Here is a 15,582-nt window from a genome sequence, read left to right as displayed (position 1 = left end):
TTTTAATGTGATGTTCATGCATTCGTAAGCTTGGAATGAAACCCGGTTTGGATCTTATTTCCCTTGCTCGGTGGGTGGCTTCATAGAAGCCTTGGATGGGAGGTGAGTCTCCATCGTTCTAAGTTTTGTGTTTTTTTTGCAGGTTTGGTGAAGAGGGATTTCTCAGAGACATTAGGGTTTTTTGTTGGAAACCAAATGTTAAGGAGAGACAAATGTTTCATGTCATCTGAAGTGTAATGTGATATCAAGATTCTATTGTGATTTCATTTTTGGTGTAAAGGAATAATATTATCTTTGTATACTACTTGAAAATGTGAAAGGAAAGATTTAGAAAATTGCATGTATCTTACTTGCCTAAAAATATTCATTGTAAAGTTCACATCGTGTATCCTTATGTATTATAGAGAAAGTTAAGTAATGAGACATTCCTTTTATGTAGGTTTATAAATCAATTGTTATATACATTTCATGATTATTTTAGATCCTTATTGATAAGGTTGGTTCCATTGAAAACATAGGAGATTGAAGAGTAAAACTATATATCAAGTTTTAGATACAATGCAAAGAAAGTATTAAAGTTGATAGTTTATGCATATACATGTAGAAGGATTATTTGTTTCAAGTTCAATTAGATCCTTAGAGGAGATATATGTGTTATAAATTTGCAAAGTAAAAAAAAATAGTAGGATAGTCAACTCAAGTTAGTGACAACTCCAAACATATGATCACCTAAAAGATGAGGAAGAAGAGAAAAGCATTAATACTTAGGGAGAAAGCTTCCTATAGCTGCACTTTTACTCTCTGGAAAATACATAAGGAAATAAACTAATGCCTCCATAAGATTATAGAGAAATATAATATTAAAGGAGAATCTACTTAGGATATTGACCTTGGAACATGTTTACTATAAATCACAAATTAATAGTCACCCCTATTTGAAGACTAGAAAACAAAATAAATAAAAATATCCATCTTAGGATATGACTACCACATTTGTAGTAATATGACCTATGAGTAGACACTTGAGTGTATAGATGTCCCTGTATGCAACCATATAATTTTTAAAAAGAAAAAACATTTATCAAAATGCCCTCGCCTAGGCACCAAGCATGGGAAAGAATAAGGAAATTAATAAATACTAATATAAAAAAAATATAAACAAACAAACTCAAGTGTCATAAAATAATGCAAGAAAACCTAGGCGCCTTTTTATGTGTCAAGTTTCCAACTTGAAAAAAGGGGAAAATAGTGGTTCCCACACACGTGACCACTCCTTGCACAGACCTTGGCATATGAAGCAAGGTGAGAAGCCTGACATTGTTTATGACATGTGCAAAAAGATCTCCTCCATAGGTGACTTCCTTCTTGGACTAAGGAATGTGTTTTCCTAAGAGTCTAGTGCCTTGGAAAGTGAGAACCATGAGATGGGATAGGGGTAGATTTTGGCACTAGGTTTGGAACAAAGGAGGGCTGAGAGAATTAAGGGGTAATGGTTAATGATTGTTGTTTGGGGATGTGCATATATGGAGTTAAGAGTTAGTAAAGTAGAATATAGTGATTATAGATTTGGTTGTAGATGTTAGCATTGTGTAAGGTTATAGTGGTTTGTGGTTTGTGGTTAGTGGTTAGTGGTAAATTCAGATATGGGGTGTTAGGAAATAAATTAAGATGTGTAGAATAGCTCATAGTATAGCTTAGAAATAGTTTAGTAGAAAATGCTTGAAACTAAGGTTAGAATTTTATATAATTCATGTGTTAGAGAGTGTTAGGACCAAGATGTTAATTAGTAACATCTAGTTAAATTATATTAGGTAGATATATTTTTGAAGATGCTTTAGGCATGAGATAACATAAAAATCATGAAATTAATAATAATGTTATCTTGGGCTTAGGAGAACATGCTTCACATTATATTCTATCATTCTCTTAATTTGCATATACTTATGTTGATATATCATTATAATTAACATTTCAATAAACTACCTACATAACGTCATCCCTATGAATATGTACATGGAGGGGTATAAACATAAGGGAAAGAGCACAATAATTGATAATTATAAATTGACACCACTAGCACTGTAACGAAATGTTGGCTTATGCAGGACATCATAGGTCCTTTATTTACATTAAATCAACACTTAATTAATAATAAGGGGTAAGATCACAAGTGGTAGTTAATGGATGAGAAAGGTGCAAAATGGGGCATAGATTATGATTTGATAATGTAGAAGCAAATCATTTTGTTAGTATGACATATAGTTATAATGCTAAGATTAGTGAGTTGGTATATGGTACTAATCTAGTTAGTGATTAGTATACCATAATGAATTTATAAAAATAACATATGTTGTCAATAGCTAATATGAAGGTAATAGCATTTAGGACTAGTATAAATAATTAACAATTGTTATATATTATTTACTATATATGTGTGTGTGTGTGCACGTGTGCGTGCGTGTGTGTGTCTGTGTGTGTGAAAATGATATAGTAGATATATCCAATCACTATGAATGATAGTGAATATAGTAATCTTGTGAGCTTCACAATAACCTTAATACAAGTAATAAACCCTATGAACATACGCGATCATAATAATAGCTATAACAATTAACTTATTACCACTTTAATACAACCCGATGCATCTGACGTTCAGTGCACCCTATTAGGGACAAAACAATATGAAATGAACTAAAAGTTAGCTATACTTAATTGTAAGGTGATGAATTCCTCTACACTGACATCTAACTATAATGTAACCCTAAAATTTAACTTGGAATACGAGCATCCTAACCCTGTCACCTAAAGCCTAGTTAAAGTATCAACGTATCTAACAAGTTGCTAAGTACTTCCTCCAACTCATGATCACGTAATGATAACCTAGTGCACTTAAGAAACATGAATTGCATAGTTCAAATGAATACTTCTATTATGCATAGAAATTCGGGTATTATGCCTTGTATCACCAATCAAAAAAAAAATGTGGTTGTGTTTTGCATTTTCAAATTAGGGCATGACAAGAGTATGCCCATCTAGCTTTTAGGGATGCTTTCTTAGGAATTACGATGACACTTGAAGTCTAGTCATGTTAGAATTGGTAATCTTTCCTTGGTTGTATTTATTTATTATATCGGATAAACCAAGGTATCCTTATATTGTTTTTCCTTTAGTCCACATGTGGAGGACATGTCATTTTTTTGTCCTATTGTCCATGTGTAAGGAAAACTCATTTTTTGTAATTCCTTTATTAAGGAAAATAGTTATTCCTCCTTAAGAGGATTTTGACACTTTGAACACACTTATTATGAATGGTGTCATTCATAGAAATGGGATTTACACATGCAACTCCTTTCTCATCTCTATAAAAGAGATGTCTCTCTCATTCTTCCACACTTCTTCCACACATCATCTTGATGTTATTGTAATTAGTTATTTTCTCCACCTTCTTTCTCTCTCCTTTATCACGGCTTTTGTCATCCATTCATAATATTACACAAGGAGTTTTCTTTGCTTTCCTCTTTCAAAATCTCTTGACTCCATTCTTGTTGATCCATTGTGAAGCTCATTTGGTTTATGGTAATATTCTTCACATTAAGCTCTCTTGGATTCTTTTATTAGTTTTCATTTTTCTCGATTTCTTACATGGTATCAGAGCTTGGTTACTAATCCTTGTTTTGAGTTTAGTGTTGAAGGTTGCCATTCATTGGAGCAAACCTTATTTGGAGACACTATTGAGAGAAGAATTTTTTTTGTGGTCTTTTGCTCATTCTAACAGCTTGTGTGTGTAGGTTTTATAATTTTTTAAAAAGAATTTCTTTACTAACCCTCTTTGGAAGGCTTGCCGCCAAAGGGTATTTCTATTTTTTTTTAAATATCATTTTATAAAATCTTGTTTTGTAAGGTGTGTCACCAAAAAAAGTAGCATTTATCAATCACTTATTTTGATAGCATTTAAATTTTGCATTTTTTCTAATTAAATATTTAAAATTAAAAAAAATTTCCTAATATTTTCATTGTAGAGAACACTTCAATAATCCTAAAGTGTGATTATTATTTTTATTCTACTTATTCTAATTAGTTAAATCTATCTCATATACATTTTTTTTTAAAATTATTTTTTAAAAATCTTCTCATATCTATAACTTTTGCGTTTTAATTTTTTAATATCTATTTTTTTAGCAATTTTGTACCTTTCTATTTTATTCATTTTTTTTATAGAGATCATTTCCTTTTTTCTCATTTTTTTAATGATCTTTTGCCGGCCCCTTATCCTCCTGTTGTGCCATGACCTTGCTTGGTTCTATGCCTCTACCTTTCTCCTCGCTACCCACTCTCCCTTGTTGCAGCTGATCTTGCATCCTTTTGAGGACATTTGTGCAAAACAATGTGTTGGCCATCCTTCTTTTAGTAAAGTAACTTTTGTTGATTGTTTATTGGTAAAAAATTTGGGCATTACCTTGTGTAGAATCCACTACAGCTGTAGCCATTTGTTTTGGTTTAGGGATGCAATATAAGAAAGGTATAAACAAATAATTTTTTATTTTATTTTGATACATTTTAATGAGGAGATTACGTTAGTTTGAGAAGTAATGCCAGTAGCTACATAGCCCTCTATTGTGCCTTTCCTCCCATTGTGGTTTCAATTTGTTCTGCATTATCATTATTAGCAATTTTTTTATTAGGTACCTCTGCATCTTGTGCAAGAGTGCTTGCAGGTGATAGACATTAGTGTTTTGCAGTTTGTCCTATATTAAGTGTTTCATACCAGGCTAACTGCGCCATTGTCTAATCATTATATTCCTTACCATTATTTTTTTCAGTTATTTTATTCTTCTTCCTCGCTGAAGCTAACATTCAAGTATCTCTTCTTCGCACCATAAATAAAGTCATTATTTGGTACTTGCTGGGAAATACTATTGTCTCCATCTATTTTAATTTTTTTTAAAAGTCTCTCTTCTTAATTTACATTTAATAAGCTAGTTCTTTACCAGATGTGTTACCTTTTTTTAAATGAGAATTTGAAAAAGGTGCTAACCTTTCTTGTTACGTTAGCCCTTTCTTCAAAATAAGTTTAAAACAAGTTTCTTTAAAACTAAAAATATCTTTAAAAAAAAAAAACATCATTTAGAATATTTGTCATATATCATTTTGAATATTTGTCATATTCTTAATTCCTTTTACATTTTTTTAAATATTTTTTAAAAACAAAAATTTATAATATTATCAAAATCTTAAAAAGAACCACATGTGATATATATAACTTGAGGATAAAAAGAGAGCTTGACCTTTCTTAGTTTCCTTTTTCTAAAAAATATCATCTTTCCAAACTTAAGTTTTTTTAATTAAAAACTTTTAACATATATAAACTTACTTTGTGAAAACTTTTGAAATTTTTATCTTTATGTTTTTTTTTTAAGTTCTTAAATATAAAATAAGACAAGTTTTTTTAATGTATTTTTTTTATAATAATAATTTTTTTACTAGGAATAAGTAAAATCAGATTTTTTTATTATCATTCAGATTTGACTTTTTAAAAAAAATTATATACAGTAAGAGTTTCTTTTTTTTCTTTAAATAATTTAATTAAGGGGGTTTTTTTTTGTTACATCATGTTGACTCTAATTCTTGAAATTAAGTTTAATAACTCTAACTATCATGCTTGGAAAACACATCTCTCCTTCATTTTTCGATTTAAGCATATTTTATATGTTGCTATTGACCCTTCTGTAGTTCCTAGTACCTCGTCTACACAAGATGAAAAAGATGCATGGAATACTAAAAATGAGGAAGCCCTTGGCCTCATTGGTATATCTCTTAACCCAAATTTATATGTTCTAATTGCTCATTGCACTGCTGCCCATGAAGCTTGGGATATTTTGAAGCAAACATATGACAGACCGTCTGAATCATGCAAGATTCAATTGCAAGACAATTTGAAAGATTTAAGGTATATTGATTTCAAATCTATGGATGAATTTTTACTTAAATTTGATTATATTAGAAGTCAACTAATTGGATTAGGCATCTCTCACTGATATTAGATTAATTACCATTATTTTAAAGAAATGTCTTCCTAGACAATTTCAACAATTTATCACTAATGTTCATTCTCAACTTGGTATTCTTACTTTGTCTACTCAATTAACTTATAGTATTTTTCAAAATTTGTTACATCAAGAGGAAGCCAAGTTGTTACAATTTGGTACTCTTAGATATAATGAATATGCCTTTGTGTCTAAAAGGCAAAATCAAAATTTAAAATCTTCTAATGATAATTCTCTCAATACTCATAATAATAATAATCACAGTAATCATAATTTTAATAATAATAATAATCCAAACACACATCATAATAATACTCATCCTAATCAATTTAATAAAAAACCCCATTGTACTTATTGTGGGAAAGATGGTCATGTAACTAATAATTGTTTTAAAAAATAAAAAGATAAGCAACCAATCAATAACAATAATCAAAACTCTTATCCATCTCGTCATGCTTTTATTGTTATTTACAATGTTCCTAAAAATTTAGAATGGATTATTGATACTAGTGCATCTCAACATGTTACTTATCATAAAGAAGTGTTTGATTCTTTAAAACCCGATCCTTCTAATATTCGAATTCAATTAGCTGATAATTATAGTTGCAAAGTTGAAGGATTTGGTAATGTTAATATTCCAAATGAAAAATTAGATGATGTCCTTTATGTTCTTGAGTTGAAATACAATCTTCTTTCTGTTGTTAAATTATGTGAAGATTACAAAGTTGAATTTCACAGAGACATGTGCCATGTTATTGATCCTAACACTAATGAAGTTATTGTTAATGCTAAATTAGGTCATGATAACTTATTTAAATTTTTTGGGTTCACTTCTTTAAGACACTCTTTGCATGAAAATATGGCTTTTAATATGGAGCATGAAAGACTTACTGATCATGTCTCATCTAATATGGTTGAAAATTTACCTCTTATTGCTCCATCTAAGATTGCATGTACTAGGTGCATGAGCAAAAAAAATATAAAATACCAAAAGTTATCAAGCTTATAATCCTATTACTAATAAAGTGCAAATAGCAAGAAATGTTTGTATTGCAAAAAATGATGTGCATGATTCTTCTAATGCTCAAAATGAGCAATTTTATGGAAGCAAAATTGTGTTAGTGGAGGACCAACCTCCTTCTCTAAACCCTACTCCTCATATATCTACCTTTATTCATCCTATTCTTTCTTATAGTGGTAATGGTAATGATGCATTTATAGATCATGGTAATAATGATAATATTGATAATGGTAATGAAGCTAATGTTGAAATAAATGGTGCATTCATACATCATGACTCTTCTTCTAGTGATAAATTTGTTAAGAGAAAAACTAAATGGTTTCAAAAATTATTTAGTAAAAGAGATCAATTTTTAGAATGGGTGGACTTGAACCTAGGAGGATTAATTACTACAAATATAGTTTGATGTTAATGATCTTCATTCATCATATTTGGCATTTCTCTTTAGTATGTTGCCTAAAAATTATGTTCTATTAACTATTGACTTTATGATCTTAATTCTATTTGCATGATTTCATACCATGATATTTTAGGTACATTTATTTGTGTGTATATATGGGGGCCCACATATATATCGTGATAAATATACAAATTATTGTGTCTCTTGTGACTTATCAAATATGAGTGCATTCTTTATTTCACATAAGTATTAAAAAAAAAATCGCTTTTTCTTATTCCTTGGGGTTATGAGTTATTATACACTATTGCCTTCAACATAAATATTGTGTTCTATTGAGTGGCACATAAGTGCAGTTTATGCTTTTCTAACAGCATTCTATTGCCATATTGGCACTTTATGGTTTATACCATTTATTCTTGAATTTTTCCTTCAATTTTAGTTAATCTGACCCATCTTGAAGGCATTTTACTCTTATTTGAAGGAAATCTATTGTTAATACTCATACTTATTCCCTTTGACATCTTTGAAAATATGTCATATAACATTATGTATACTTCATTGCTGAAATCATGAGTCATGCAGGCTATGGATTGATCACCCATTAACCTATTGTGAAATGACTTATTAGTGGACTATCTATATCCATGTGATTGATGCATTTTTTACATTGGATTCATTAGCTATCCTTTTTTATGGTCCTTTCTTGAGAATTTTGATAGCATATTTGTTCTTTGCAGAATATGATTTATCTTGATTTCTTTGTGGTACCAAGTTACACATATTTATCACTCTATTTCAATTTACTTTATGAGAGTTTACTTATACTTAAAAAGTTTTTAACTTGAATATAAGATGAAATTATCCTTGTGGATAGTTGCCTTGTTTCTTGTTTCTATATTTCAGGTAATCCATCAAGGCACATACAAGACATCATTATTTGTTGTATAGATCCTATGCCACATGAATCCACTTGAAGATGTAACACACTCGAAATACTATTCACTTCTCTTGGCTCTCTAATGATGTACCCACACTAATAAGAGACCTCTTGCACGATGAAGATATTTTAGAAAAATCAAGTTGTAATATTGTAAATTGGGTTTGACACAATTTGATAAAATCTCCCCAAGTAAAGATTAAAGGGGGATGTTAGATTTGGTAATCTTTCCTTAGTTGTATTTATTTATTATATGAAATAAACCAAGGTATCCTTATATTGTTTGTCCTCTTGTCCACATGTGGAGGACATGTCATTTTCTTGTCCTACTGTCCATGTGTAAGGACAACTCATTTTTTGTAATTCTTTTATTAAGGAAAATAGTTATTCCTCCTTAAGAAGATTTTGACACTTTGCACACACTTATTATGAATGGTGGCATTCATAGAAATGAGATTTACACATGCAACTCTTTTCTTGTCTCTATAAAAGAGATGTCTCTCTCATTCTTCCACACTTCTTCCACACATCATCTTGATGTTATTGTAATGAGCTATTTTCTCCACCTTCTTTCTCTCTCCTTTCTTAGAGCTTTTGTCTTCCATTCATAATATTACACAAGGGGTTTTCTTTGCTTTCTCCTTTCAAAATCTCTTGACTCCATTCTTGTTGATCCATTGTGAAGCTCATTTGGTTTATGGTAATATTCTTCACATTAAGCTCTCTTGGATTGTTTTATTAGTTTTCATTTTGCTCGATTTCTTACAAGTCACCATTGTAGAAACCAAAATACTAACTCTAAATGGTGGTGGGCTTAATTGAATATTGGATCCTATAAATGCAGTTGTGATAAGAGAACATAGTCCTAGCCCAAGGGATTCCCATGATTCATTTCAACCTTCCTTGGATTCCCATACCAACTCAAAACCACTCTCTTTCATAGTCATCCCTACTGCTCCCTATAAGCTTTGAATGTTAGATGGCAAAAATGACAAATTTGCTACCTCCGGCCAGACTTTCATTAACACTTTACACCTCCAGATCTGTATCTCTGCAGCTTCTAGAGGAGGGTGTTAGTTTAGTTAGCTTTGGACAGTTGTTCCTCCATTTGTTATTATTTAGCAAGTAATTGTTTTTCTAACTAATTCCTTATGTTAGAGACAAATATTTGTTAAATAATTGACCACTTTTGAAAACAACTAGAAACCAACTTGGTTAGGGTTGTTAAGTTGTTTTAATCTCGACCGTCGATTGTCAATCGATCTCAGCGGTTGGTTTACCAATAGGAGTAATATAAAAGGAGGCCAAGGGGCATTTGGAAGAACAAGGAAGAAGTTTGGAGAAACATTTGTAGTGCTAGCAAATGAGTTTGTAAATTTGCAGTGTTAAGCAAACAGTCTTGCAGTGTTAGCAAGGGCACAATGTTAGTGTGAGAATAGTAGTGGGGAATATCAGTAGGAGAAATTAGGAGGTTGTCGGAGTTTTGCTAATGAGAGGCAAGGAATTTTGTATCTCTTGATTGGCTGAAGTTTAATATAATTCCTCATTTGTAGAACTAGTTTTCCCTTAAGAATTTTTTCGGGACAATTTGTCCAAAAATATTGTGTTCATTGTGTTGCACATTTCTTTCCGTATTTTATAAGTGAAGTTGCAATTGTGTTATTTTTCGATATTAGTTGAGAATTTGTTTTCAGCAGTTTAATAATCATTTATGATAAGAAATTAATAATCAGTGACTGCAATAGTTAATTTTCACAGAGGGAGCATCTTCCACTTCCACCCCTAGACACAAATTGGCAAGTACTATCCACAACACACCCAATCCTGTTGGATTACAAGTTCTTCTACATTCTGTCACTTCCACAGCTCTGCACTGTGAGAGAAAGGTGAGGGAGTGTTCCACTTCCACTACTCGACAAGATAACAGAAAACCCCTTTCATGGAATTATGCCGCAAACATCTGCACCATCATGGCTGGTAATGAAGAGAGGTGATGCAAACTGCCAGACTTCATATTGCTATTTTTTCAGAGTTATGTCAAATCTCCTTGGTGTCTTGCAGAGCTAACCTTTATAGGCCAAAAGGTTGTTCTACGTTGTTTAAAGGGATTTCTTTTTTAATTAAGACTGAAATTTTCCATCACAGATACTAAGCTCTTTTGGTAAAATCAATCCAAGGGCAATGTTAAACCAGGTTAGATTTCTTTAATTTTATTTGAACTGTCATGTTCCTGATACAGAGCGTGGTATATGAAGGAAGAATGCTCTACTTATTATATATGGAACTTTTCATATGCTTATGTAATCTGTTGAAAAAACCTAATTTATTCGAATAAAGGCAAATTAAATAGTAAATATTGAAAAATTCTCATCAGGCTGAAATGAAATTTTAAAAGCTCTCATCAGGTTGAAATGGAATTCACAAATGCAACAATTCTTGAAGGTCAAGGGCCTTCAGAATCTACCTCTTGGTCTCAAAGAGGGGATGGATCGATTGCATCACTAGGTGGCAATACTCTGGAGCTTCCAAAGTTACACCCTAAAGTCTGTGTCACTATTTTTTTTTCTGATTCATAAACTGATCCTCGAGTACTTCTTAAATATATTGAGATAAATCCCTTTACTCCTATTCTAGGTGAGAAAATAGTTTTGACTTTGAAGTAGGAACAATGGTTTCTGCCGCTTTTTTAATAGAGTTGTAGTCACATTAACTTTCAAATCATTTTTGATGGATTCTTTGGCTTACTTAATAGAGCTGTAGTCAGAGTAATTTTTGAAGTAGTTTTCTTTATTCTTGGTAACTAGTTCAAACTCTTTTTGAAGCTGGTCGTTTTAAGTAAAAATTTAATGTGACATCAAAAAGTTTTTTGTTTTTTTTCAGAAATTAGTATTCTAGATTTGAATGTATATGGTGCTGGCATGCAGGCTCAGTTGAATATATTGATTAGGATGTTGAAGAGAAATTGGTTATGTTGTTGATCAGTTCTTGGTTTATCTTTTGACGTTACACTATGCATAGCATTTACAGTTTTATATATCTTTCTTGTATTCTCCATCTTGTTATTAACTTCAAAGGAAAATGGTGTACTATCAATTCAACTTATATTGGATGACATGAATGTCAAATTGATTTGTAAATGAGAAAAATAAAATTATCTTTTTAAAATTATAATTGAAAATATTGTGGATACCTACATATGAGGGCTATGGTGTATGTACCTTAAGTCTCGCATCAATTTTCAAACTGTGTGGATTGCTCGTTTCACTTGGTATTTTTTTTTTCTCGTTACCCTTTGCATTTCGTTGTGAGTTCACCTGCATGTTCTGGATTCCACTCTAGAAACTGTTGGCAATGAGTTGGAATTTAATATGAACAAAAAGATTTGTTTCTCATAGAAAGGTCTGAAAAGCCTTTGACCAAAATGAAAATTGGTCCCTTAGTGTATTTCCATTCAACTTAGCTTAATACACACTGTCAGGGCATCCCCTATAATTGTCATTCCAATACATTCCACTTATCAACAAATTGGAGCAGACAGATCTTCCACTTATCAGTAAATCTGACTTCAGTTGTGTTGACATAAAACAAAGAACCTTCCGAATATTTCTACTGCAATTAATTCATTATCTTTCTTTCTTTGTCCAAGAACAAATCAAGAAAACTAAACAAGCAAAACGAAAATGACACAAAACCAAAACAATTTTCCAATCTTTGGCCTGCAGCTCTTGTTAAAAATGTCGTGTGGAATGTTGACAACGAAGCAAGAAGAGTAAAACATGGTGCAGCGGATGTTCTGCAATCATTTCATGTATATCGAATGACAGAGATTGACAGAGAGCGAGTAAAATGTGGAGCTCCTTATCAATTATGAAGTGAAGAACCCTCTCTAATCCATATCAATTACTATCAGATCACTGTGAAATATAATACAATAAATTTTTTGAGAAAAATTCGTTGTGTTTTTGTGGGACGTGGCTATTTTCCCTACAAATTATACAGTTGACCAATTTTCAAAAAGCTGAAAACATCATGAATTTTTCTGAAACTTTCAACATTTGATCTTCATGATCTTCATATTTTGTAGTAAAAAATAACAAAAATTTGGAAAAAAAACACTCCATTGAATGGAAAAGAAAAAAGTTTGACTTTGTTTTGTCCTTAGTGCATTTTGTTTGGGGATTAGCCTGTCCCATTTTTGTTAATCTGAAAAAGAATCATATTTGACTTCTTCTTTTTTTGCCTTTGGTACATTTTGTTTGGAGATTAATCAGCTGAGTAGGAGTAGGAATAAACATTAAGATAAGCAGCATTAAGAGAAGATTAATATGTTGATTCTGATTAGCTTAATAGGAAATATCAATATCTGAATCTGATCTGAATACAATATGCCTCTTATCTAATCCAATGCTTGCAAACAACACGATGTCTGAATTCGTCGGTGGGCTTGCAAAATGAAGCCAAGAGTTTGGCCCAAGTAGACGGTATCTCCATGTGCTACTGTCGTAATTTCTATCCAACATTTTCTTTAATGAGGTGTGATTTTTGTAACAGGCCTACTGTAAGTTTTTGTTCTGTCTGTGTTAAAAAAGAGATACGTTGCTCAAGCTCATCATAGTTTTCGAAATATTGTATTGTAAAATGCTTGGTGATAAGATATAATTAAATGTTAATCTAGCAAATATTAGTATTGGTATGTTCAATTTAATTCCGATTTCACAAGCATTTGCATGTTCAATCATTATTGGTTGATCGGTGTATAGCAAAGCTAATCGAGAACAGTACAGCTGTTAGAATCGAGATGAACTGGGTCATTCAAAAAACACAACACTTAATGCTTGTCTCCAAGTTCTTATATAATTTGAAGAGCCCGCACATGGTTTTGGCTTTCATTCTGAGTGCTCAAAGGACCAATATCCCTACTCCCTCACTACACAGTGGGCCACTCTGTCAACTTGCACTTGTTTTCTAATCATAGCAGCTTATCTTTTGGAGTTACTATATATACAAAACACATCCTTTCCGAAGTAGATAAAAAACAACCGATTAGTTTCGAGCTCTGCAATGGCTAGAAGCAAGGGAAATCCACAAGTTCTGCTTATTAAGCAGATTGTTAGGGCCTTTTGTAGATTTGCCAAAGCCCATAAAGCAGCTGGGTTTGAGATGATGGGCAGTTCTCTCCCACTGGATGTCCCAAAAGAGCATTGTCCAGTGTATGTTGGTCATGAAAGAAGTCGATTTATCATCCCCACTGATTACTTGAATCATTCTCTTTTCAGAACATTGTTGGAGAAGGTAGAGGAAGAGTATGGGTTTCATCACCAGATGGGATTAAGCATCCCTTGCGATGAAGTTGCCTTCCAACATTTGACATCTTTAATAAGTAGGAGATCCTATTTAAGGTCAATCTAAAACTTGGGTGAAGGATCAGCTTTGTCAGTTTCATTCCAAGACATAGAACCATTTTTAAAAGGAAGATCTTGTTGAGAAGAAAGGTTGTGAAGTTTTGACAGATTGGGAAGGAGAAAAGTTGTCCAATTCTATAATTGGAGTTCGATGATGCTTTTCAATGCTGCTGAAGGTTGAGTCCGATTGCAATTTCAGCCTTAGTTTGATGGAAAGAGATAGTCATCGAATCATCTAATTTGAAATTTATTCCAGAGGAGGATCCAGTGCGAGCTTCCTGAAATTGAAAGGCTTCACTGAACGGACACCCTGATGCTGATATCATGTTGGGCATCTTTCTAATCGATGCCCCGTGATTGGAATTAGTTTTCTTTTTATCAATAGTCACTATACTGTAAATATTTGTAAAGACAGTTATGAAACAATTGACAACTATTCTATTGTGTAGACTCTTTTCGTTTTTATTTATTTATTTATTGGTTCATTGTGCATGAGGGTATAATCAGACTTGTTAAAAGAAACTTTATAATCATATGGACCTTCCATGTTATATCTTTGATAGTTTTATATGGTTCTCTGTTCACTGCTATGGTTGTTCATCTTATTTTCTACAACGACCTCCTCTTACATGGAAGCCTGTGTCCACGTAGAGAATAAAAGATACCAAAAGTGAATAGGAAATTGTTCAATTTGGAATTAAACAAAATAAAATTCTAGAGGGGAAATAAAGTACGGGACCAGCATAGCTTTCAATGTTCAAATGGGTGAGGCGCTTAGTGCAGACTAAGCTTATATTGGCTGTCTGGACGATCACAATTGTCAGTCTTTTCTGTCTTCCCATTCTTTCCAGTTGTAATGTTGTCTATACATAATATCATCTCTATAGGTGTGGGAATAGAACTAATTTTGTTTTCAATTCACCTTTTATGCATATAAAATATATTTACGCCGAGAGGCGTTCTATACAATGGCAGCACAAATGTCCAGCACGGGAATATGCCAAGATTCCTGTCAATAAAAAAGAATTGGGAGCAGTTACAAACTTCCAAATTAAATATTAAAAAAAAATTCCCAAAATAATAGCTGGCCGAAATAATAGGAAGCCAAATGGAGGCCGAAATAATAGGCTCGAAAAAGTAGAGCCCGAAAAAGTAGGACCCGAAAAAATAGGGCCCGAAAAAATAGGGGCGAAATAATTTCAATATGATTTTTTTTTTTGTTAAATATAATTTTGCATGCACATTCATGCTTTTTTTTTTTGCGGGGAGTGGGGGAATTTGAAACAAATTCGTGGAATGTGAAGAGACGTCTGTTGGGGGATATGAGGAGCCTCTCAGAAGTTATAAAACCAAGGCTCCTCATTTCATTTTCATTTTATGTTTTTGCAGGAAGGAAGAGGTGGAGGTTATTGGAGGATTAGATTGGAGTTTTTGAATAGGAGTAAATTGAAGTTTTGGAGTAACATTTTTGCAGGTGAGATTTCTATTTTTTATTTACATTTTCATTTAGATTTAGATGTAGAAGTAAATTGAAATTCAAAATTAGTTATAATATTCTACTTTGATTTATATTTCAATTTTAATTAATTTCATTTAGATTTATAATTCTATTCATATGACCAAAACTGAGGCCACTGGAGGACCTGTGCAGAGTTTTTCGTGGAGATAAGCATGTGGGTACTGAATCAAGGCACATTAGGCCTCTTGGAGATGTAATTGCAGTGACTTCCATGGCTTTTTGAATCGAATAGGGCAATCTAAACAATCTCAGATCTGAA

The 15,582-nt window shown here is 32.1% G+C and overlaps 1 pseudogene; it reads left to right on the top strand.

The window, feature by feature from the left end:
* The first annotated feature begins 13,463 nt into the window (after positions 1 to 13,463).
* On the top strand, positions 13,464 to 13,811 carry LOC149554350 (protein SMALL AUXIN UP-REGULATED RNA 12 pseudogene; annotated as a pseudogene).
* Positions 13,812 to 15,582: the final 1,771 nt, after the last annotated feature.

The sequence above is a fragment of the Cupressus sempervirens genome, chromosome 5 (genome assembly GCF_028749045.1).
Source record: "Cupressus sempervirens isolate cs-2001-9-10 chromosome 5, ASM2874904v1, whole genome shotgun sequence".
NCBI lineage: Eukaryota > Viridiplantae > Streptophyta > Pinopsida > Cupressales > Cupressaceae > Cupressus > Cupressus sempervirens.
Note: the sequence above shows the minus strand (reverse complement) of the source record. Positions and strands in the feature narration are given on the sequence as shown.